Genomic DNA, 25,465 nt, shown 5'->3' with positions numbered 1-25,465 from the left:
TTCCCATAATTATATCTAATTATAGCGTACACCTCCTGTCAGATCTTTCTTCCTTTTGCAACACTACAGTGCATGCAATTTTGATACCTGCAAATACCACGAAAATTACATCTATCTTTGCTGTGACATTCAGCACGGCCATTCATCAGATCAATAACTTCATAATGACGCCCTGTGAGGATTTTGATAGCACTGGGGAGGATTAGACTTTTGCAGACCTCTGCCTCAGCTCCATCTTACTGATTCTGAAGCCACAGAAAACCACTGCAGCCATAATCCAGATTCAGGTACTGCAACATTTCAGCTATTGCCACAGTTTTCTCAGATAAAAATCTCAACCTATATACCTGCTGCAACCCTCCTGTCATTTCCACCCAGTTACATCAGCAGCTTTGTGTGTAAAACCTGAAAGAGAGGCTCCTGCCATTTGGCCATGCAAAATTAATGAATGTAAACTTTTTTTTTTAATGGACTGAGGTGGGTGTTTGTTTCAGTGGGCGTACTGTATATAGGCCTATGTGTGTGTGTGTGTGTGTGTGTATGCTGTGAGGGAGGATGGTGATTATAGCTCTGCCAGAAACCTTAATCCATACCAACCAGCTACTAATTCCTAACCTGATTCACCTCACACCTACTTACAAACTAGCAGTGTGTATTGCGTGTAGTGTGTTGATGGCAGCATGACAAAGGTTATCCTTATATTAAAGACAAACTGAAATTAATTCATATTTTGAATATTGATATAGCAGCAAACATCTATTTGTTATGTAAAGATATAGAAGAGTAATGGCATCCTGAGAAGATCACCCATACTTGGTGTGTTTTGTAATCTGAGTTTCTCTGTTCTTTGTTTGGATTGCTGGTACATGCGTGCATGTTAGTGCATGTGAGTTCCTCCCTGTAAAACTGTTGACTTTGAGAAGAGCGGTATAAGGCTGTCTCTTTTCTCATCTACCTGGGTGACTTAAGGGTTATTATTAAGGCTTTAATAACAAGATAGACAAAGATATCTGCTGATCTGCTTTTTTTTTACCGTGACCAAATATTGAGCAGGACATTTTACTTTTGATAATGGGTCAACTTGTCCAATAATTTAAAGCTAGGCAAAGCTTGTGCAAAACTATGCAAAAACTTCTGCATCCGTCTCTGCTCTCATATCGCTTCACTGAGCCCCTCCCACCAAACCCACAAGTTCAAACGGCAGCAGCAGCCGTCGGTTGCTCAGTGAAACCTCATGCCTCATAGGGCCTGCTCGCCACGACGTGAGCCTTACTAAAACCTCAGTCATTCTCTCTGCAACTCGTCTTCTCAAAGACACCCCTCCAGCGCAGAGAACTCCAGGCTTCAGACAGCTGTGATGCCGTCTAACAGCTGGATAAGAAGCTAGTGCACTACACACACACACACACACCATCAAAAGTTGTTTCCCACTGTTTGTCATCAAGCCCCTTTGCCACTTGTCGATATGAGCACCACGGCATCGATCATAATGAGCCAGAAGCTCTGTGTGGAGGTGAAGAGGAGGTGCAGAAGTCTAGTTTTCTCTCTGACCACTCGAATTACAACATGATGAAAGGTTATTATGGAATATTTGCCCAATGACGCCAAAAAAATACTGCCTACGCCAGCTTAAAACGCAACCGAGATGGAGAATTAGCAGCACTAGCTGAACAAACCAGCTCCTAATGAATGAATAACAGTAGTGGATGGAAATGCGCATTCATCTGCATTGTCTTTTGCCCATTTTCTCAAAATTCTGTTAAATTTGCATTACATTTGGATGACAACCTGACTAGCGTTTCATAATTCAAACCTAGTTTAGCATTCCGTATTGCAATTTCTTGTTACTTATTGACTGATATATATACTAACTCCGGTATATCTGCAATAAGCTAATATTGTTCAATGTAGCGGCCTGGACAATTTATTGGTCTACTCCCTGTAGTACTTTGTAATGAGATTCAAATCTCAATGTAACAGTGTGTCCTGTGACTACAGGACCATGAAAGAAAGACAACTAGTGCTTGTTCGACTCAGTGAATGTTGAACTATCATGAACAAAAAGTAACATCTTGTGTTAATCATTGCTAACTTGGACATTCCATTTTCTGAGCTAGTTAGCGTAGCTTGCTACCTTCCACTTTGTGATTGGAATACAAACTTAACAGCAAAATGGGTCCTCCCCAGTGTTGAACAGAAAATGCTATTTGGGCTTGTTGAAAAAGGGGAAATGTATCAAGATTTGTAAGCTGTGTGATTTGCTCCAGTCAGTAGTGCACAGTAGTTGATATTGGGTCTCCTACGATGGCGTCCCCCAGCAAGACGTTTGGAGCTAAGATGTTTTTTTCAACATTGAAAAATGCATAGACACAAGAGCTGCAGTAGCATTATAGTTTATATTCCATCACACAAAAAGTGAGGACATTTCTAAGTCAGGTCAGCTTTAAGATGTCACCAAAAGCAAGCATTTTCTTGAAGCAGCGATCACAATACCTGCAGAACGAAACTAGCATAGACACACACACACACACACACACACACACACACACACACACACACAAACTGGGGAGCTACAAGATCTGTCGGCCCATGTGAGAACCCTATACAAGTTATCATATCGTTCAGCCAAAAGGACATCCTCTTTGAAAAGCCCCGCTCACAGACGCACCGTTTTATTTGTCCTTATAATTTCGGCTTACCGCAGCTGACAAGTGTGATGTCCTTTTATACACCGGCTGAGGTGGGAGAAAGTGCTGACATGGACACTTGTCCCCTGTATTTGGTGCCAGCGGCGAGAATCTGCTGACGCCGCCAACTGTCTCAGGAAGAAATCTCAACAAAGAAGTGAAATTAAATGCCGACAACTTCTTCTGTGCTTCCTGGAGTTACGCCCCAGCTTTAATATTTCATAACTGCTTCCATATCTTTTTATTGACAACTATGACCTTTCTAGAACTGATTTCAAGGAATGTAGGAAAAAGACAACATAAGGTATCTTTCATGGAGTGTGATTTAGCCACTGGTTAGTCCTCATTTTTGCAGAGAGCCCTGTAATTATCCTGGAGTTATAAAGAGTAAATTAGATTATTCAAATATCCATTCAGGCTGTTCATTTGTGAGGGAAAAATGAATTTGCCTCAATTAAAACTAGTTACTTGTCACACACTGCAATGTTTACAAATTATATAGAAACATGTTTTCCTCTTTTTCACTTATCAAGGAAATTTACAAAAGAAAAAGATCTATTGACAAGAAATTATATTCTTTGCAAGGAATCCTTAATTCCCAACTGTTGAGAATAGTAGTTCTGTATATTACATATAAAAATGTCTTATATTTCACCATGATTCTACTTTTTATAATTTCCTGCCTTTCCTTCCTCCTAAAATACATTGATATTTTACAACTTGAATGTTTGATATTAAAACATACTGCAACATCAGGGATAGCATTAGAGTTCAGGACAAAGAGCATTACCCTAGATCTGGGTGAAGTGAAACAAACAAGTCATGTGAGGGAATTGGCCACACAAAAAAATATGGGTCACTATGTTGCCTGGAGTCTTGGATTTGGTTCCTGAGATTTAACCTAAAGGAAATATTCACCAAAATGAAATTCACAAATATTGGGACCATCGCAGGGATGGCATTTACAAACATGATTGGCAGTTTAGAGTTGCCATTCCTAAAGTAGAAATAAAAATAATATATATTAAAACAATATTATGATTTATGAAACCTAATGGACAGGTTTTCAAAAGACCCTTTGAGGGATTTCAGAGGACCACAGCCCAGTGTTTGTTGCGGTTTCCACCCTCAGGATGCTGCATGCTTTTCATTTATTTCTCTTGATTGCATGGCAGCCTTGGTGGAGAGATGAAGTGTGACCTTGGAGATACTGTGGCACCTTGTAGTGCTGTGGGTGCATCACAGATATCCTCTTTATGTATGTTTGAGTGCTGAATATTTGTGCTGTTTTGCAGTCCAACACCAGACTGAAATATTTCAACAACTAATCCAACATATTTTGTACAGAGTGTATCCTAAAGAGTTTGGCGATTCAATGAATTTTCGACCAGTGCAACCGTGAGATTGACATTTGTGATTTTGAGAGAAATATCTTGACAACTATTCACATAACACCATCATCAGATCAAAAATTTACTTTGGTTTATGACCAAATACCTGCAAAACTAACACCCTTCCCTTGAGTCTTGAGTGCTACTTAGCAAAGTGCTTTAATATAGTATAGTTGTGAGCATGTTAGCATTTTGCTCAAAGCAACACAGTGTTAAAGTACAGTTTTACCGGCCCAGTCGTGGAGGCCTGCACGTCCAGAAATTATGGTAAGGGGCACCTACAGTATCATATTTTCAAGCGGAGAGCCACTGACAAGGCGTCAGTATTTGCTGAGTTGAGAGTGAGAATGTGTTGGCCTAAAAAAACTCAAATATCATGTGATAGATATCAAAGTCACATCAAAAGACAGTCAAAGTTAGACCTATTTTAAAGCTAACACATTGCATAATACAGAAAGACTAATATGATGTGCCCTTAGCTGCATCTGTAAAGGTGAGCGTGGGCTGAATCAGGCCAAATCCACACGAGAGAGACACCACAAAGGATTGAGAACCACATAGGTTGGATCTTGTGGGACTTCCAGATCCGCTAAGTTGAATGGGTAGTGGTCAAAAATAGTGGAAATACATGTGGTGGTCCAAAGCGGCAGCAACATCATGAAAAAGGAATAGGAGAAACTGAAAGAATAACAGGGGCCCTGTTATGGCCCCTGTTATGGAGAATGTGCAGATACTGAAGCATTTGGTGCGGGGACCTCAAAGTTGGGATAATCGAAACAGATAAGATATAGTGCAGAACCCTCAAACTACTTGGACTATGGTAAAAAAAAAAAAAATATTTAGAGAGACACCTATATTTCCTAATATAAATATAATCTTTAAGGGTTTTGACATTTGTATGCAAAGGCAGTTGAGCTCTGTTTCACTAGATGCTCATTAACCAAACAGCAGGAGGCAGGTCAACGTCTTCGAGTATGTTCCCAAAGTCAAGTACATTCATTTGCAACCTGGGCTTCAGTTGCCAAAAGCATTTTAGTCAATATTTTAACACCATGCAATTAGTCAATGGAGATGTCGATGCTTAGATGTTTTTGGGAAAATCAGCCTTTTATGTACAAGTTTGAATCTCTGAAGGACAGGAAAAGAGAGTGATTTGCAGAGAATTTGTCAGGAGAAGCAAAGTGAAAAGCATAAAGGTGAAAATTTTAAGTGTCTCTCAGTGATCCGGTGTGATTGTTAGCTATGCATGTTGGTGTCTTGTTTGTCTCTCTCCTGCACTCTCAACTCTCCCTGTATTAGTCGAGATGCTTTTAAGGGGGGCTGACAGCAAAATGGATTAAATAGGGTTTGCTGACGGAATACATATCAAATCTGCGGGCATGCAATTGTGGGCTGCGGCATTTGCAAGGCTTATGACTTCTGCTGAGGCTGTGGATCCATCATGCCTTGCCTGCTCTCCTCTTCTCCTTGCTATTCAGACGTGGAGGAAGAGAGAAGGAGAGAAGCGAGAGGGAAAAGGAAAGAGCTCTTGATCACCTGCTTTGTCTGAAGTGAGTCACCTTGCAAATATATGAATAGCAAATGCAGGAAAAGTAATCTGGTGGCGCACTGGTACATCCTCCTATTTGCATACCTGCCAGCCCCTGTAGTTAGCTGCTGCATTTCAGGACTTGGCACCTCAAATACGCAATGGTATGCATATATTTTCTTCCTTTTTTCTATAACTGTGTCTCTTTTTTTCCTATCTCGCTTTCCTTTGTCTCTTTCTCACTCCTGTCCATCTTTTCCCCTCCTCTATTTGCTTATTCCCCCCCTCCACCCCTCCAGCCCGCCACCCCACTCATCCTTTTCCCTCTGTCTCCCTCAGACATCAGGGTGTATTTCCCCCCCGGCAGGATGCATGACAGGGGAGCAGGTGGAACGGAGAGCAAATGACAAATCTCTCTCTCCGTCCCTCCCTGCATCTCTCTCTCTCCATCTCACCCACTGTCCTGCCAGAGGCCCTCCTCAGCCTTCCTTCCTCCCTCCTTCCAGCACCTTCCCATCCTATCTGACCACATTGATATTCAAATCTGCCCAGGCTGTGTTCCACCTTCTCTTGCTGTGAAGGTCTTCGCCAAACCACCAAGGAAGGAAAATGTCCCCACCCTGATTCTTAATCCACAGCTAGACATATGAAAATGATGGAACATATTCTGTAGGTGCTCTGCAGCAGTCGTATCTGGCTCACTGGCCTAAGATTTGTGACGAAAAGAGCTGAAGATGGTTTACAAAAGAATTGTGAGACTGCTTTGGTAAGGAAATGGTCCACCCTAGAGGCAAATTAACTCTCCACCCTGTTCCAAACATGTGTACATTATGAGTTTGTGTGTCTGTCCACATAGCTGCTTCTGCAAGACACAATCCCCAAAGAGAGGCGGTAGAAGAATGTGAGAAAAAGACTCTTTGTCTGTCTGTCTGTTGTTGTTATTGACATGGTCCCACATGACATGCGAGTCGAGCCAATGTCTCACATCTGGCCATGAGCTATCATTATCTTTGCCTTCTTCTCTCTGATGAATCTGCCCCAGCTCCTAGCTGAGGAGCTGGGCTTTATTTAATGGGCTCTTTCAGCCGTGGTTTGCTAGGCGGAAGCCTCTTACAAACCCATTTAAAGAAGGGTCTATGGATTTCATGGCTCCCCGGGCACTCTCTCCTTCTTTCAATAAGGTGAAGTCCAAGGCTTTATCCATCCGTCAATGGGCCAGGGGAACAGTGGATGCAGCAGTTTTTAATCCCAGAGATGCCACTGTCCACTGTATGCTTGGCTGTTCCCTGATAGGAGGACCTCCTTGCGCAACTCTCACCTGGGGACTTTTTAGTTCCTGTGGCAGAGCAAATTTATTGTTACATAGATAGGGATAAAGAGTGGGTGCGTTGGACACTGCCTGAAGACAGAAACATAGATAGAAGGATGGAGAGAAGAGGATTCAGAGAAAGAGGGTTCAGATGGTTTTGTAGCAACCATGAGATAAATATTTGAATACATCGGCTTGGCATGCATGGCACTTTTCATTCATAAGCTGCAGCTCAAAGAGTTTGCAGGCATGTTAGTTGCTTTGTGAGGCTGTACTTACAGGTACAGTAGTGCTTTAGGCTTAATGTTATCATCATCATGCTAACATGCAAGGTTTACCATGTTCACATCTTGGTTTTGTGTGTTAAATGCTAGCACTAAATACATACAAAGTCCAGCTGAGATTGATGGGAATGTCATTAGTTTTGTTTTTAATTTTGACCTGATGATGGTACTAGATGAAGTCAGGAGATCACCAAAGTTATTAGAATTCATCCTGAGGGGGACATGAATGTCTGTACCAAATTTCAAAGCAATCCATCCTATAGTTGCTGACATATTTCAATCTGGACCACCTGACCAACATTGCCATCCCTAGAGCCATGGTGCTAGCATGGCTAAAACTATTTAATACACTAAATTAAATGTCTGCAAAAAAACAGTCAAATGTTAACCTGGTTAAACCTTGCAAAAGCCTGTAGAGAAGAAATATTACAATTTAATTTGCTGTCAATTCAGTAAACATAGTAACATTAGAGTGCCACTTGTTACTGGCCATTCATTTGACCATCTTTGTCCGCCTCAGCCACTGGCATACAAATGAAAGGCTTAGCAGGTAGGGCCGATCGATGTATGATTCAGTTAGTTAGAAGCAAATAAAATGTGGTCAATTTTTGCCCTTTGATAAATCAGGAGCGAGAAACATCCACACCTCTCTCAGAAATAAAAGTATTTTCTATTCTGAGTCTCTTGACTGCGCCCCAGAGAATTGCAGGGCAGTGGTTAATGGCATTATCAGAGGCAATCACTTCACTGAGGTCAGAGAATGAGGACTTGAAAGCAATAAAATTCCCCACAATGAGAAATTATCCACCAGCACACACACACGCGCAGAAACACACATGTGCACACACTATGGTATTTTTACTATACAAAAATATATTGCAGAGCACTTTAAACAATATTGTGCAGAGAATAGTGTCTTTAAATGTTGCATCATGCATATTGTCAACTGTAGAAAACTGAGTACAGCAGCTAAAAGACATAATAAAAGGCTAGTGAGTGCTACTCATTTTTAGCCATGTTTGTAGTACGGGGCTCTATTAATGGCAATGTTGGTCAGTTGGTCAGTCCTCCACCTTGGTCCAGACTGACACATGCCATGAGATTTTGCACAAGACATTCATGGCTCCCAGGTGATAAATCTTTTAGCAGCACCAGCAGTAGCACCAGGTTAAAGTTGGCACAGTGAAATATCTCAATATATTCTAGATGGATTGGCTGTGCAGATATTCATGGTTCCTAGATGATGTACCCTAATGTATGTACGATAATGAACATTTATGGTTTTGAGTGAAACGTCAACTATTTCATAGATTGCCATGAAATTTGCCACACATATTAATGTACCCAACCGGATTAATTGTAAAAGCCTTACTTTCCATCCAGCACATCATCAGGTCAAAATATATATATTTTAAAAAAGACCTTCAAAACTACTGCCATTCCCATCAGCCCCAGCTGTGCTTTGTGTTTAGTGCTAAACATGTTAGCATGCTAATATGCTAAATTAAGATTGTGAACATTGGTAAACATTATACCTCCTAAACATCAGGGTGTTACCATTGTCACTGTGGGCATGGTGCCATGCTAGTGTTCATCCGAAATTTATAATATTAAGGGTTGACTTGTTGATGATCTGAGAAAAATAAAAAGCAGTGCATCCAGACATACCTATTTATCTGCATACAGTCCAAGTGAGAAAGCCCTCAGCACTTTAGAAAGGTGATATATCCGCTGACAGTGTCTACAGATTAGAATACAATAGCCAAATGAGCTGTGAAAAGGTTATGCAAATCACTGGGCAGAAGTAGAGGCATGCTGCTTCTGTCTTGTTTGGTCCATTCGTTTGAAATCAGGAATGTCTTACAAAATGCATCTGCAAGACTATAATAAATGCTCAAATGTTAAAATTACTCTTATCTACCCTGATGTGTATGTGAATGAATTGCTTTACATTTGTCAGGTGCTGATTGAAGTGAAAATGCATATTTTGTCTAGTACACTTTCATCAATTTATAGTTATTAGCTGAAGGTCAGTGGAAAACAACTGTAATGTCATAAAATGTTTTTTTTTAAGTTGTCTTCTGTTGAAACAATATATAGCAATTTGCTTTTAATAACTAAAAATGCTCTATAAATATGATGATTAGGAACATTTTGAGTATTCATATTTTAAGGGAAACAGCAACGTTTTTTAAATCTTGAAAGTAAAAATGAAATGCTCACTCTCAGTCTCTTTCCTTTGTCTGCCGTCACAAATTGCTGTGTTCCACAAAATATATAAAGTGCTCTCATTCAAAGGAGCATTTAAGTTAAGACTGCTGAAAATTGCATTCAGATTGCACAGCAGGTTTATCTATTGTCCATTGTGCTTTTTCTGATATGTACTGTAAGTCCACTATAATGACTGTACTGTCTGTTCTCTCTACAAACATCCAACTAAATATAGTATATACCTGTATGACTGGATAAAGTAAGTATTTTTCTCTAGACCCATCAGATGCTTCTCAAAAGTCTTGTCATTAATTTGTGTTGAACATGTTGCAGATGTTCATTCTTTTCATTGTCTGTATTTGCATATTCCTGTTTAGAGTCATGGGGAGCTGGACCCAGCATGTGTTGAGAAGACGGCAGGAAAACACGTTATACAGGCCACCAGTCTGCAGGGTAAACACACACACAGCTTTGGGCAATTTAAGGCCTCAAATTCACCTGATCTTCATCTTTCAACTTTCAAAGACAGTTGAGCACACGGAGGAAAACCATGTGAGCACAAGGAAAACAATCAAACATGCTAATTTCACACACAGCATGCCATATCCAAGTCTGTTTCCAACCATTTCTGGTAATCCTGAAAACATGGAGACATTTATGAAACATTTCTGATGAGTTAAAGGGCTTATCTAAATGAAATAGTAATTGAAGCATTAATAATTCATGATCATTTCTCCTTTTAGGCACATGCCATAACAATTTGCTGGATGTAACATCTCTGTCTAGAAGTCCTCGCAGGCAGCAGCCACTTGTTTTATTTTCATTTTATGCATATTGTTGTACTTCTGTTTTGTAATTCCAGTGATCCCTCACGCAGTATCTGTAGTGCTGTAGTGTATCTTTTTGAAGAAACAGCTAGTGTGGGGAGATGGTGTGGTAGAAACAATAATATATATTGCCTTTTCTTTCATCATAATCTCATTGAAAAATCCATTTCAATTAAGAAGACATGTCAAAATCCGTCCAACTATTGTAACAATCTCTTAATTTTTCTTACTTGAGAATTAAAAAAAAATCTACATCAGGCACACCTGGCACATACAACTCATATGTATGTTTATGTGTTCATTGTGTATGTATAGGGTTGTCTGTGTTTTATGAGGGAGACATCAAAGAAATAGAAAAACAGAGACAATCATATTTGTACTTGAAGATACTATCAGGGCAACAATCATTTTATCTCTTTCTATCTCCTCTGTCCCTTCTCCACTGGCACACCGTGAACCTCTTGTAATGTTTGCTGACCCATACAGGACTCCACTGTGTCTCAATTCCAGTCTTGGGGAGTTTTCAAGGAGAGGCGTTTGAGTTCTCACCAGCATATAGGCAAATATGCAGTATAAAAGTCAAAATGTAAACTCACCTCTCAGGTGCCCCTCATTTAATCATTTTCATTTGCAAAACCCTACAGAAATTAGTAACTGAAGTCAATGTTTTCCCAGTGAAATGGTGATACGTTAATATTAATGTATCCAAAAAACCATTGGCCACCTTCTAAATCTGTACAGCGCCCCCCTCTCCTCCCGCTCTCCCACTGCTTAGACCATCTGAATCCCTGACGACTGGTCTGTTTTTAGCCGTGCTGGATGGAAGCCTGGCACCGTGTGCGGGGGAGGCCGGACCAGTGGGGATGTCCTGTTGCAGTCTGTCCTCTGCTGTACGCTGGACTCCTGGCCATCCCATATTAATCAGATTTGCCGCAGCAGCCATATGTCCAAGCAGCATGATAAACCCCGGCTGCTACCTGGCACCCGCAGGACGCACTGTCAACACAGTGTGTGCGTGTGTGTGTCTGCATGGGTGTGTGCATTTCACACGCTGTTCCTCCAGAGACTTTCCTTCAAAAGATCTGTTGAGACATCAAGAATGTTATTGGCAGAAGTATCCCAGGTCTTTTGGATGTTTTTAATTTCTTTGAAGATGTTGTGAGTAAAAATAAAAGGATGAATAAACAAAAGGGCATCAGAGGTAACCCTGAAGGAGGAGGAAGTCATTTTTGGGCCAAGTGATCATTGCCACAGTGTTTGGGAACTACATGGGGCTATGTACGTCACTTCAACAGGAGAACTGGCACTATGGACCTGAATTTAAAACAGGCTCATTCCTGTTTCCATCTGTCACCTTATGCTTAACGGCATATTATATATTTCATATTTTCTCATGATTCAGATTCCAAGGTATCGCATATTTTAGACACTGTTTGCATTACAGTGTTTAACAGCATTGTGGAGAATCTAGCCTTGTATTAGCACTGGTGACACGAGAGCAGGTTGGTGATACAAAGACTGACTGAATATCATTTCTTATCTATCGAATTCCACAAAAAATATGTATCCCACAATCCATAATTCATAGCCGAACCCTCGCAAGAGGCAACACTAACACTTGTCAAACATGATTAACTACGTCTGTATCTTACACAAATTTAATTCCTCTCTGTGTCTCTGCCAGTAAATCAGTGAACAATCACCAGCGAGCGGGCTCACAAGATTTGTGACTGAGGTTTTTCAGGTGTTTGAATGTCACAGATGGGATTATTGGGAGAAAACTTAGTTTCTGGGATGCAAACAACTTTGTTGTGGAATATGAAAAACATGCTTTTGTTATAATCAGATTTTGTTATTGCCATATTGTCTGCAAAAGACAAGAGAATAACACAAAGTATCTCACTCACACACACATATTACTACAAACAGATATTAAAAATAAATATGTTGGCATTAAGATAAATATGTTAGATAGCATGTTCTTTATAATCTTTTACCATAATTCTAAGGCAAAAAATATGTCCTAGACCCCAGGAGTAGATAACTTTCAATGGAGCTTTATTGTGAATTTTATATCATGCATGATTCATTCAACTGCGAGAACTAAAGATCAACTGAGGTCAAGAAAAGAAGTGACTTTTACACCATGCAATAGATTCAAATCCAAAGACAGTTTGAGTGTGTGAATTTGAGCGCTCTTGATATAAGAACTCTCAAGTCCACGTTTTTCATGAGATTGTCATGACACAAAATATCACTTACATCATTATATGTTTTTATATATACATTATTATTATATAATATATATTAATGCAACATTCATGCTAATAAGCATAGCCAATATTATTTCCATCAAAAGCCATCGCGGCAGATAAACGTTCTCAGATGACATTATAGTCACTCAGTCATCCAAGGTAGCCTCTTCCCCTCACTACCCACCCGCCCATGCGTGCCCCCTTTCTTGCCGCTCAACCCCCACCTACCCTTCCACCCACCCATCCTTACACTGACATACATCTGAGCAGGACCCTGCACCTTTTGTCTTGGGCTCCCTCTTTGTTAGCAGCTGGTGGACAGAGCAGCAGCCTGCAGCAGCAGCAGCATCATGTCTACTTTACAGTAACATTGTAGTGACAACATACTGCAACACATCAGCCATGTTTTCATGTATTATTTCTGAATGAAGGACAGAAGGAATTAACACTCTTATGTAAAAATGTTGTTTATTGTTTTGATTTTATTTGAATAAAGATGATGGACCTTATAGATAAGTGGGATTATGGGATAGGACTGGTGATATTTTTTTAAATTAATATATTGTATTATACATGTATTTTGATACATTATTTTATAAAATCATTTATCAAGTCTGTATTAACCAATCTATCTATCTATCTATCTATCTATCTATCTATCTATCTATATGTTTGTTTGTCTGTCTGTCTGTATGTCTGTCTTGTTGTCTCACTGTCTGGTTGAAGTGTGAAGCAGCATCATCATCACCAAAGTGAACTGCAGATAACCCCATGACGTGGCAGACACAGTATGGAAAGCCTATATAAAATTCACAGAGCCCGCATGGTGCATCTGGTGGTGGTCTGAGCCGCTGATAAGGCTTTGCGGGGCTATCTGACTTCAGTCTAGATGAAGGATGAGCTTCTCAGACGTTGTCCATCCTGCTGATGCTCCCTCGTCTCATCGTAAACTCTTGTGCACCCTCTGGTGCTTGCTAGTCTCCCAAACTTCTTTGTGTAGCCTGCTTTGCAGATTGTCTTCCTTGTCTGTGTGGTTGCTCATTATTCAGAGACAGACGGATCTCAGGTCATCTGCAGCTGCAGCAAAGAAGAAGCAGGAAAGATGGCGATCATCCATTAGACCGACCGGGCGCACGCATGAAATACGAGGACAACTTTTGGGAGGATCGCTTGAGGAGAAGATTGTACCAGTGAGTTTTTTTCTCCCCTCTCTTGCACTATATTTTCCAGTTTCGCCAAGATTTCGGCTGGGCTTTCAAGGTCTGCGAGAACGTCGGTATGGTAGATCATGGGATATAATTTGAAGAGCGCCTCGTGAATGACCTGGAAAGAGCTGACCTCCCCTCCTCCGTTTCTCCCTTTTTTATAGTCCAAGGTCCAGCCGACTTGGGAGAGGAAGCCGGGGCGAGATTTTTTTTTAGTCGGGTGGGCGCTCCGGCGGGCACCCATGCAGCCCCAAAGTCAAGTGGGTCTTCTCGCTTCCCAGTTAATATCCTAACCAACCTACCCCTCGCTTCCTTCCTCGCTATGTCGCCTTGTCTGTTTGTTGTCAAAGTGACACAAGGAAATGGACGCGGCGGTGTATAAAAGAGGGGTCGCCTGCGTGTGTTTCAGCAGCACCAGGAGCGGAGTGTTTTGTTATTCTGACATGTCTGGTCAGGGGAATTACTGCTGGCCCCGGCTGTGTGCGTCCCCCCCTCTCTCCGGCCGTGCGTGTTGTTGCGCGTTAGCTTCATGGAGAAGCCATTGCACGGATTGCTCTCCTCTCCCAACCAACCAGCCTCCATTAGCGACACAGAGGAGCTGGCATAGCCGCTGGGGTCCAGTCACATACACACTATGAAAAGCCATGTCCAGTGTGAGGAAGCTATATGTGCTAACCACCACAACCACCACCTCCCTCTTCTTCTTCTTCTTCTTCTTCTTCTTCTTCCTCTCTCTCCCCTCTTCCCCCTTTTTTTTTTTTTTTTTTCTTAAAAGAAACCTTGTCTGGTGGCGATTTTGAGTCGGTTCTCCACAGGGTTTGGAGCTAGATATCTCTTGATGGTGGTGACATGAATGTAAGCGCTGGTGGACCTTGATATATATATTTTTTTTATTCTAATGTTTTTGCTCTTATTGCTCACATTGTTACGGTTGTCCCCCTGCACTGTTTCGGATGCCTTATTTTGCTGTCACTGGTCTCAAGTCAGGTATGTCAAGACTAGTAGAGGGCTTCACCATAAAATGGAGGAAAGCAGATGAGTCTCCAAGGAGAGCCCTGGAGTCAGACAGACAGGATCTCTCACGCCAGAACAAAGGTTGTGTTCAAGAAATAATCGGCCACAATTTCTTCTTCTTCTGCTTCTTCTGCTTCTGCTTCTTCCTCTGCTTCCTCTTCTTCTGCTAGCCTTTTCTGCGTTTTCAGCTCGGAAGTTTTTAGTCTGCCATAGGAAGCAGAAGAACTCTGCAAAGTGAGGTTAGATCCTTTTTAGTGCTGCTTTCAAGGTTAACTTCAGTGTTTTGACTCCATAAACTCGCTGCTTTTAATGTACCCAATCTGGTTATAACGTGGTGAATTGGATTTTTATTTTTTTTTTAGTTAAGATTTGCAGGTGGCACTTTTGTCACAGTGCTTTTTGTGATGGCTGAGGGACACTTGCAATGAGATAGGAATGCAATGCTGAATAATGCAGTGTTTTTGGCCATGCAGGTAGTTAATGTTCAACTAAGTGGTCTCAACACATGCACACTCTTTCTCTCTCTCTCCTGTGTGTGTGTGTGTGTGTGTGTGTGTGTGTGTGTGTTGAGAGAGAGAGAGAGAGAGAGAGAGAGAGAGAGATTGGGTGAAGTAATGGCTGTTGCAGATAGTTTCTTTAAGGAAGTTCTCAAGATGATTCTCTGCTTTTGTTTTGCACAGGTTTTTTGGACCTATATCTTTTACCCACACACTCTGTTATGGCTTTAAATTCTAAATGAATTATTTCTGGAGGGACTAGTCCCCCCCATCTGTTTATTTGGTGGCACATGTGCCTGTTATTGCCGGATTGTCCTGTCTAAAAGTTATCTAATGGATTAAGGCGGTTGGTCATCTATTAACAAGCTGTAAGTTGTAATGCACTGCACAGCCTGAGGTGACTTTTCACACATTATATCCTAAAGGTGTCTGTTGACCAGCCTGTCAGGAGAGAGAAGGAGGTGTGTTTGCAAACTGTAGCGTGTGCCTGTGTGTGTGTATGTGTGTGTGTGTGTGTGTGTGTGTGTGTGTGTGTGTGTGCTGTGCTACGCTCTGCAGTTTCCCCGGCCACTGTGTGAAATCTTGCTGACAAGGAGACTGTGAGCTTGACACACTGTGCTGCGACAATGCTGGGGCTGAGAAGAGCAATCAAAATGGTGGCGATGCTCCTTCTCCCTGGCGTGGCAGGGCAAACAGGTTCTCAAGGAAGGAGCTGATAGAGGACGGGCCGGGCAGGAATCTGCTGCGGTCGACACATTTGTCTCGCAGACGGGTGCGGTGGATGTATAGTCTGGTGGATGTTCTGCAAACGAGCCCAGTGATTTAACACTTGATGTGATTGTGATGTTTCTTTTGTGGAGAAAGCTCTTAGATTGTCTCGGGGATACTGACACTGCGTGCTGTCTCTTTGCATTTGAAGTTCTTGTAGTAAGTTTCACAAGTCTTCAACACATCCGTGAGGCTTTTCTCAATTGTGAAGCATATTCATGCTACGCTAGAAGCTAATCTGTGTGCTCAGGTTCTCAGTTCAGCTCACCGGCTAAGGTCATGTGGGTCAGGGCTGTTTGCTTTCGCTATGGCAGAGATGGCATTTCCAGTACTTTGTGTTATAGTGAGGCAAGGCTGGATTACTAACTAAAAGTGTGCAACTGCCAAGGGGGCCCAGACCCTTAGAGGCCCCCAAGGTCTTGGTGTGGCAATTACTTTGTTGTAATTTGATTAATTAGAAATTTCTCTGGTAATACACACCACTAAAGTAAATTAAAAACTGAAAAGCTCAAAGCCCTACGCATTTTTACCTGATCTTGAGACCCTGTCTTATAAAGGGCCTGTGTCTAAGTAGTGGAGCTGAAACGATTATACAATTAATAAGTTGTTTGATCGACAATCCGTTAATCGTTTAAGTCATTTTTCAAGTAAAAATGCCAAACATTTTTCCAGTTACAGTTTATTCAATAAGAGGATTTGCCACTTCTCCTGTAAAGCTCCTATTAGAAACTAACATAATTATAAACAATTGCTTTTCTTTGTCATACTGTATTAGAACATTAAAAAAGAAGGAATATGAATACATAGGTTATAATTGTAAAATAACAATTTAATATATTAAGCTTTTAGTCAATGTCCTCCTAACATGGTGCATATCTTTAAACACCTTTTGTGTGTCAATTTATCACAAACTAACTGACATACTGTAAAGCTCAGGCTGGGTTATATTCCAGCTTAGAAATAGTGGTTTCTCTGACTTTAGGCGAAATGCACTGAGGAGTATGTGTGTGTGTGTGTGTGTGTGGGGGGGGGCTCAATAGGGGCCCACAGCTCATTTTTGCCCCCGGGGCCCTTAGTAGGGGTTTATCCGGCCCTTTCTGAAGTTGCCGTAATATGTTAAAGAGACTCCATTTTTAATATATGTACACGGCATTGATTTATTAAATGGATAACGAAGAATCCTGCAACATGGGGCTTGTAGCTTTAATTGTAATTTCATGGTCCAAATGTGTGACTGACTCAATACGTTGTTTGGAGGCTATCTAAATCAAACTGGTTGAGTTTGACCTCTGTGTTAAATATTTAACACGCATTGTAGCTGCGGTTCAGCTTTAAGGTGACAGGGCAGAACTGAACTCTGGTAGATACTTTTAGAAAAAAATTACATAACTGGATTTTTGCAAGGTATTTCAGGATTATGCTTAAAAAGCTCGACAGAGAGGACAGAGGATTAAACAAGAGAGACTTCTGTGATGGTTTGAACGCTGGAAGGAAGTGGTTGTGAAGCTCATCGCTCACTCTGATACTCCTTCTGTGTCTCTTGCAGACACACACACACACAGACACACACACAACTGCCCTCCCTCCCTCTCTCTCATTCACTCACTCACATTGGGTGATGCACTCCTCCATTCTTCTCTACCTGGGGCAGTGAAGAAGGCTAGGGAGACGCACAAAAGCAAATTGAAATGCTCCAGTGAGTGCTTTCTTGACATGATGCATGGCTCATGAGATGCAGCTTGGCCCTGCTGCTACACTTGTAAGTGTGCTGAAACACACAGGCCCCCAGATCCAAAAACACTATAGTCATTACAGTGCAGCAAAAACCTCACTACTCTCTCTTGCATTTTACCAACCTTCACTCCATAAGCATGTTTTCTTTCTTGATTCAGATATTTCATGTGAAAGCAGGGCTTTGTTACTGTAAAAACCTTGTGAATAATTGAATGCTGTGTAACAACATATGGGCCGATGTGAACAACTAAAAAGCAGCATCATGTCAGGGTTTAAATGGAACAAGGAAGTGGCTTGCTAGAGGTGTCATTCCAGTTTCTGTTGTCAGTTGCCACGTCACATTGCTGCAAAACTGGTTCCTCCTCTGTGCTTTCCATCAGAACATCAACAGTTCAAACGTTAGCTTTACTCCTGCTGTAAAAAAAAGAAAAAAGAAGCTTGTCGCTCAGCTCATAGTTGTATCTCTGCTAGTCTTTTCAGCGTGCATATGGTTAGCATATAGGGGGTTAGTTTCATACACAATGCAGACTTAAGGTTTAAAGCGTCCGTCCTGATGTGATAGTTTATGCAGTGAGATAAATTAAGCCATCTACACGGCAGACTCAGGTTTCCAGCCTGAATTCAGGATTTATGCCCTTCCTCTATCAGACTCAGGGAACCAACTCTGTCAGCCTCGAGCTGCCTGTGGTGGAAAAAAATCCTGAATTCTTTGGAGACGCCCGTTCCTTGGGCAGTGTGGTGCCACTGGACAAGGCCCTCATTGAGCAGGAACAGGAGTGGTCTTGTAGAAGGGATCCACACTGGCTCGGCCTACGAAGCAACAGAGCTGTCCAAGGACGATTAAATATTTAAGAGCTTGGAAAGGAGGTCTCGGTGGTAAGTTAATATTGATGGGTCTCTCATCTTTCCCTTCTCAAACTTGCTGCCTCAAGAGGTCGGTTTGGTGGACCTGGAGAGGAACCTCTCCTCGTCTCTTCTTAGATACATTTATCTTTAAAAAGGCTGTGCAAAAGTCTGTCCTCCAACGTTTCTGCGAGTAAACCAGACTTGAGTTTGACTTTTTCAGTTCTTTTTTTTTTTTTTATTACTTCCTGTGTCCTCTTTTGGTCACTCAGAAATACTCCATCCGGACTAGCTTGTAACCTCACCCACTCTCTGTAACTGTAGTAACTGCCATGTCAGGCTTATAAGGAAGTCAGCATTGCAGTGTTTTCTGGCAGTTGTCCACTGAGCACCGCTTAAAAGAATCCCTTCAGTGCATCTCACAGCCTTTTCTCGTCATCTTTTTTTTGTTCTTTTGTTTGTGAATTGGTGGAATTGGATTGTGCACAAGGCATTTTAATGGATAAAAAGAAAACAGGAGTGAAATCAAGATTTTAGACTGTTGATTGAGATGAGTGAATTCAGTGGAAGTCACATCATACAAATAATATACTTTACTCCATTACTGGATTAGAGTTTGGCACATTGAGAGCTGACCTTAGTGTGTGTTTGTCCCAGTTATCGATATATGTTGTCTGATTTAATACAGGGTTTATTCGAGACAGCAACAGATCAGGAAATGGTTTCCTAGGAGAGATGGACTACAAGGCTGCATGGAATGTAAGGTTTCCTGGAGTAATTGTCTTTGTGGAAAAACACTTCCTGGTTTCTCTCCAAGATCTGTCCTTGGACATCCTTCACTTGCCCTGACTCTTCAGTGGTGTTTATTTAGCCCATAAAGGACATCTGAATGAAGCTTAATGCGAGCCTCATATGTCTGTCTGTGAACACGTATGGTTTAGATTTGTGTATTGTGTGTGTGGCAGCAAATGCATTTGTTTTTCTGATGTAGCCTACTTGTGTACAGTACTTTATAGAATTCCTTTTCTGAGAATTTTTCTCTTTGAGCTCGAGGGAAGAAACCTCTTGAGAAAACCAAATATATCTACCTATTCCTTCCCATATAAAATTGTAAAAATAATCACGCCTAAGGCTATTAATTAAATTATGCACTTAATCATTTTTGGATGGAATATTTAATCATGTTGCTGAGGGTTGCCCCAAGTTTTGTCTTTTATGCTTTTCAGTCTAGAATGATTTTACTTCTCATAGAAGCACTGAAACATGTTAAGAATTTTGTGGGTCACCTGTAGTTGATCATGTTATCTACAAGAGATTATATCTTCTTAAAGTTCTGTATGACAGGATGAGTGAAAACTCCATATTTAGAGGCACGATCCTCAGATCTCATCAGGACGTTGCCTTCAGCTTGTGAGGAACAGCGGAGCCGCACTCTAGGTGGCCATCTTTGCAGCGTACAAAAACCACACATCTCACTTCTGCTTTTGCTGACTGCCATGACAGTCTGCAGAGGAACAGACAGGAGGGGAAGCTGCTCGCTCAGGTCTGTGCTGTTAAAGTTAAACACTTCCATCTGTGTAACAAGATAGCAGAAGCGAGCAGAGGCAGCTCCACGCAGCTGAGCTGAGGACAGTCAAAGACCTTGAGGAGCACAAAATGGTGGATGGCCATGCCACTGATACTCCTGCATGATTGGCTGTGTCTCCTTGGCCACAGTGGGGCCGGCTGTGTGAAATGGAGTCCTCTGTGTGGAGCCCTGGCCCAGCCTCAGCTCTGATGCAGAAGATAATTCTGTCAGCCCCAAGAGAGAGAGAGACACAGAGAGAGAGAGAGAGAGAGAGAGAGAGAGCAGCCAAGTGAGGTGACTATACTAAGGGGAGGTTGAGCAGTAGACTTCCAGAGAATTCAAACTCATGTATGTCTGCGTGTTTTCACCGTGTAAACACGCAGACTCTCACCACTTGATTTTTTTGGGTTCAGACTTTTTTGTGTGGTGCTTTTCGCATTGAGTTGACACGGGGTGGCTTGAAAAAGAACGACTAGATGAAAAGATTCATTTATGGTTTTGTTAACAGGAATGAAGAGAGTGACTATGTAAGGGTATTCATTATCTAACCTTTACACCCAGCAGGCTTTAGCTGAGGGATTTACCAGCCCCCTGTTTTGTTTGCTTTGTGAAAATTTGTGGCTTGTGGCTTGAGGGTCACATAAATATCTCTCACGATTAAAACGTAAATGCATAAAGATGAAATGCAGATGTAAAAGACTGTAAGTGCCAACATTTGGAATGGAGTAGTATTTTTTGGGTGAGTTTTCACCATGACAACCTGAAGACAGTAGCCACATGGAAGATGGCCATTAATGCTTGTCTCCTCCTAATCTGCTTGGTCATTATCTCCTGTGCAAAAGAGGTCAAATGTTGTTACCGAGTGCTCTGTGTTGCTGCCGTTCTCCTTTTCAGAAGGAACAATTGCTTAACACAAAGGCTACCCTTGGAGCAAGGTTACTTGTACCATCATGGCCAGCTTCTTTCTTCTTCTTCCTTTTTTTTTTAGTGCAGCTTCAGAGAGAAACATGTAATTAGCAAGTTGGATGTCTTTTGATTAAGAAAAGAAATGTCTTGGGTTGCAAAGAAAGAATATAAATAGGGGAGTGACTGCAGTGATATTAAGTATTAAAGGCTGTCTGACTGGGTGGGTGATGTCAGGTAACCATCTGTCAGAGAGGCAGGCTGACACAAGCACGGTCTGACCTTGCAGTATGGACGCCACACACATAAAATAGAAAATGATCTTCTCTTCCTGGGATTAGAGTAGCATTTGCAACTGGGAGCTATGCTAATGGCTTTCCTCCCTCTCTCTTTCAGCTCTTCTTTCTCTCCTTTTGATGCGAGGACTTGCTTGAAGGCCTCAGTCAGCAGAATACTTTGAGGTCCAAAGATCAAAATCCTTCACTCCTTCGGACTCTGCTCGTTGTCCTTTTTATTACCGAGGTGGCACATGTTCATACAATGTAATGCGTCAACTCTGATGTTGAATTAGATGATCCCCAGCATGATATTGACCATTTTTAAGGTCAGTAATAGTGTGTAAATAACCATACAGTAAAATATAATTCAGGTCTGCATCTCCCGCTTAATTTTGTTCTTCTCCTTTACCTGAAATCTTTAAGGGTTGCTTGGGTCCGGCAGTGGTGAGGTGTTTCTTTTTAAATGCCCTCTGAATGTGGCACCAGTGAAGGTCAGGCTGCAGACAGATCAGCAAAGCTTGCTGGATTGCAGTGTCTGAAAGGCTCTGCACCTGTATTTACCAGTCCTCTGAGACAATGTGGGATTACTGAGCTCGTTTCCTGAATGTTCACCAAAAATCCAGACTTCGTTTTGTCTCAGTCATTCAGTTAAAGTAACCAGTAAAAGGCAGTTAAACACAAAAGGCTACTGTTTGTAGTCCCTCTGTGCTAGAATGGATGAACATATCAGTTGCACAGTATGCGCGCATAGCTCATTAATTCAGGATCGTAATTGTGTTAAGATTCAGTTAGTTGCATTGAAAATCAAGAAGCTAATTTATCATTTTAATCTTAAATTAAGTGAAGTCATAATTAGATCAAATAAAACTAGATTTTCATTAAATGTCAAAATCTACAGAGACGAGCGTGGACAGCGAGGAGCCAACACATCATGTTTGAGATGAAAGAAGGATATAGATTAAGAAACAGACAGAAAATCAGATCTAAGACCTTTTAATTTTTTCCATGCCAAACTTGAAGACTTGGAGGAATTATGGCGCCATCAGGACCTTATCTAGATCAGGTCATCTTTGTGTGATGGATGGTCATGTAAAGAGGAAGCTCTAAAGGAAAAACTACCAAGAGGCCAACAGCAAGCTAAAAATAACTGAAGGACTGTATAGCAGAGGCATCCACAACATGCACTTAGCAAGAGTTTTATGTGTTCTGAACACTTCTGAGCTGAAGGGCAACAAGATGAAGACTGCTCCTCACCAAAAAGCACATGTTAATTTTGCAAGCATGTGGTTCATTCCCATGACAGGAAGTGGAACTTGTGATCTGATAAAACCAAGGTAGAATGTTTTGATCTTAATTCCTAAATATAGAGCGATGGCACATTGAGTACAGGTCATTCATTACCTTAAGGACAATGTAATGCACGGCCCGTAATACTACACAGCTGTTGTGTAGGCCAGAGGGGGAATAGTTTAAGACACCAAGACAGAGAATATGTTTCCCCTCTAAAAAATGGGTTAATGGTTGGAAAGGAGTTTCATCTTGTATGAGAAAAGTACCCAGAACCCACACAAGCAGAAAAGCAATGTATGCAATTCTATGTAAGGTCCAAACTGAAAAGTTTCTAACACCAAATTTAAAAAAGGACTTTTCTGCTGAAAACAAAAACAAATCTGTAGACCTTTTTTTAAGAATCTATCAAATGAAAACAAAATTCAAATTTAAAAAATAAACTACTTTAAGTGAGTTAATACATTAACCACTAACCACATCCTGTCCCCACATTGAACCAGTGCAGTCAAACTGAGCAGTACTACATGATGGGCAGACCTCCCTTTAGCTTCATTTGAAGGACCAGCGTGTAACATTTAGCAGGATCTATTGGCATAAATGGAATGTAATATGCATAGCTATGTTTTCATTAGTGTATAATCACCGGCGACTAAGAATCATTATGTTTTTGTTATCCTAGAATGACCCTTTTATGTCTAAAGATGTCACAGATCACCTTCCATAGAGGCTGTCATGTTGAACTGCCATGTTTCTACAGTGGCTCAGATCAGACAAACCAAACACTGGCCCTACCCTTTATTTAGTTTTTATTTAGTGCTTGGAAGGTGAGGGTGAAGTGAGGGATCCGCAATCTGCAAACATTTGCTAAACGAGTAAACGGTGGCAACAAGTGGCAATTATGGGACGACGGTAAATGCTAAAATGTAGTTTAACAATGTAGCATGAGTAGAGAAGAGTCATAAGGCTGGAGAACCGACAGACGTTTGTTAACTTTGGTAACATTAACCCTACCAGGTCAGGCTGTAGCAGCAAAGCACATGAAGTACTGCACGTTATAATTCATATTTATTTATTTTTTGTATAATAGTGTTATTTCTCATTTCATAAATGACATAATATTGTTTAATGCAGAATATTTTGCTCTATATCAGATATTTCAGATGGACTTGTGGCTTAAGATGAAGGAGTGTTAGAAGAATGTTTCTTGTCAAGGCCGTGTCAGCTGGTTAATGGTTGACCTACTTTTTTGAATGCCATATGCTTCCTGAAACAGATTTGTTGCCAGATTAACACCAGTGTTTTTATCAGGTGGCTGATAATATCTCATAGTAATGTTGGTGGTTTAGGACTTTTTGGGCCATTCACAGTTGACAGTTGATTCATAATGAACATGATGTGGTCTCAGCATCTGGATCCATATGTGTGAATATTGCTGCTCAAGCTGCCATATTTATTCAAAATATTGACCTCTGGGAATAAAAACCAAAACAGAATCTATAAAAATTATCATAGTTAGAAAGTACCCTAAGGCTTAGATGTTAGTTTAAAATAATGAAAATCTAAATATTGTAAGTTAAAGATGTAAGCCAGCAGTTTACAGGGAGCTGTGTGATGGCATTACTGTTGTATTTCCAGCTCTATTCTGCTTTTTTCTGCTGTATTTCATGCCATTCTCATCCCTTTCATCCCATTCCAGCAGATGTCTGATGAATGTTATGACAAAACGTTCATACCGAACATTATTGATTCCTCACATCTCCTCTGAAAAGGCCGGGTCCATTGATCGGCCAGGTGGGATCGATGTCTCATCTCTGTGTATTCAGACTTCCTCAAATGAGCAGCACCATGTGATCATATCATTTAAGGAAGCGCTCTGCTCTGATCACAGGCAGAGAGCAGCGGGGTCACTGTCCAGCCAACTGTTGTTCTTATCACCAGAGAGCTGAAACGCTGTTGTAATGAAACAGATATGTCAAGAGCACAGTAACAATCTAACTATCTGTTAGAATAAGGTGGTTAGATTGTGGTATTGTAAATTAAATTGAAGTGAATTTTTATGACATGTTTATATGCATGTACAATAATCAGAGTATTAGAGGCCAAAGTGACCATACTAGTTAAAGTCGTATAGGGTTCTAGCCATATTAGTTTGGAGGCCCATTTTTATTTTGTGATTTTATTTTAGACTTTTAGATTTTTTTTTTTACTTAAATATATAAAAAGTTTTGGAAATTAGATTAAAAAAAAACATGTTCAAAAAATTTGCATTTATGTATGTATTTATTAATTTTGTATTTATCTTACTTTCAATTGCTCTTGTGTAGCGCACAGGAAATTAATTGGCAGCTGTTTTGATCATCAATTTCTGATTCATCAAGCAACAAAACAAAGAGTCTGCAGCCATGCTAGAGGCTCTGTGAGGCTGTACTTAGAGACAGCAGTGCTGTGAGCTAAAGGCTAAAATCAGCACGCTAACAAACTCACAATGACAATGCTAACATGCTGAGTTTACCATGTTGTCCATCTCTGTTTACCATGTCAGCAGGCTAACATTTGCTAATTAGCCCTAAGCACAAAGTGCAGCTGAGACTGTCATACACTAAAAGTAAAGCTTGGCCCGATGATGGAGCTAGGTAAAAAGTCATTAGGATTCATCCTCTGAGCACCAATTTAACCAAGATAATTCAGTTAAATGTGGATTTGTTGTTTTTCTCTGTTTTTTATTGTTAGGAACTATAATCTTTGGGGTTTGGACTATTTGTCAAAACATGCATTTTGATCATCACATTGGGTTCTTGGAAACTGAGATTGACATTCGGTACTCCTTTTTGACATTCTGTTGAAATAATTATCAGACTAAAAATGAAACTGTTA

General features: G+C 40.9%; 1 protein-coding gene across 3 annotated transcripts in view; it reads left to right on the top strand.

Annotated features, from left to right (window-relative positions):
• Positions 1–13,473: 13,473 nt before the first annotated feature.
• Positions 13,474–25,465, top strand: part of znf462 (zinc finger protein 462) — a 50,841-nt gene continuing 38,849 nt past the window's right edge. The window contains exon 1 of one of the 3 annotated variants that reach the window (XM_051411954.1): positions 13,474–13,682. The gene's annotated coding sequence lies outside the window, so the exon portion shown is untranslated. Of the gene's footprint in view, positions 13,683–14,504; positions 14,553–18,255; positions 18,587–25,465 lie in introns of those variants that run through there. The other 2 variants (XM_051411956.1, XM_051411955.1) reach the window with 2 other exon arrangements.

This window comes from Dicentrarchus labrax, unplaced genomic scaffold (assembly GCF_905237075.1).
Source record: "Dicentrarchus labrax unplaced genomic scaffold, dlabrax2021, whole genome shotgun sequence".
NCBI classification, from domain to species: Eukaryota; Metazoa; Chordata; class Actinopteri; family Moronidae; genus Dicentrarchus; species Dicentrarchus labrax.
This window is presented reverse-complemented; position numbering and strand designations above follow the sequence as displayed.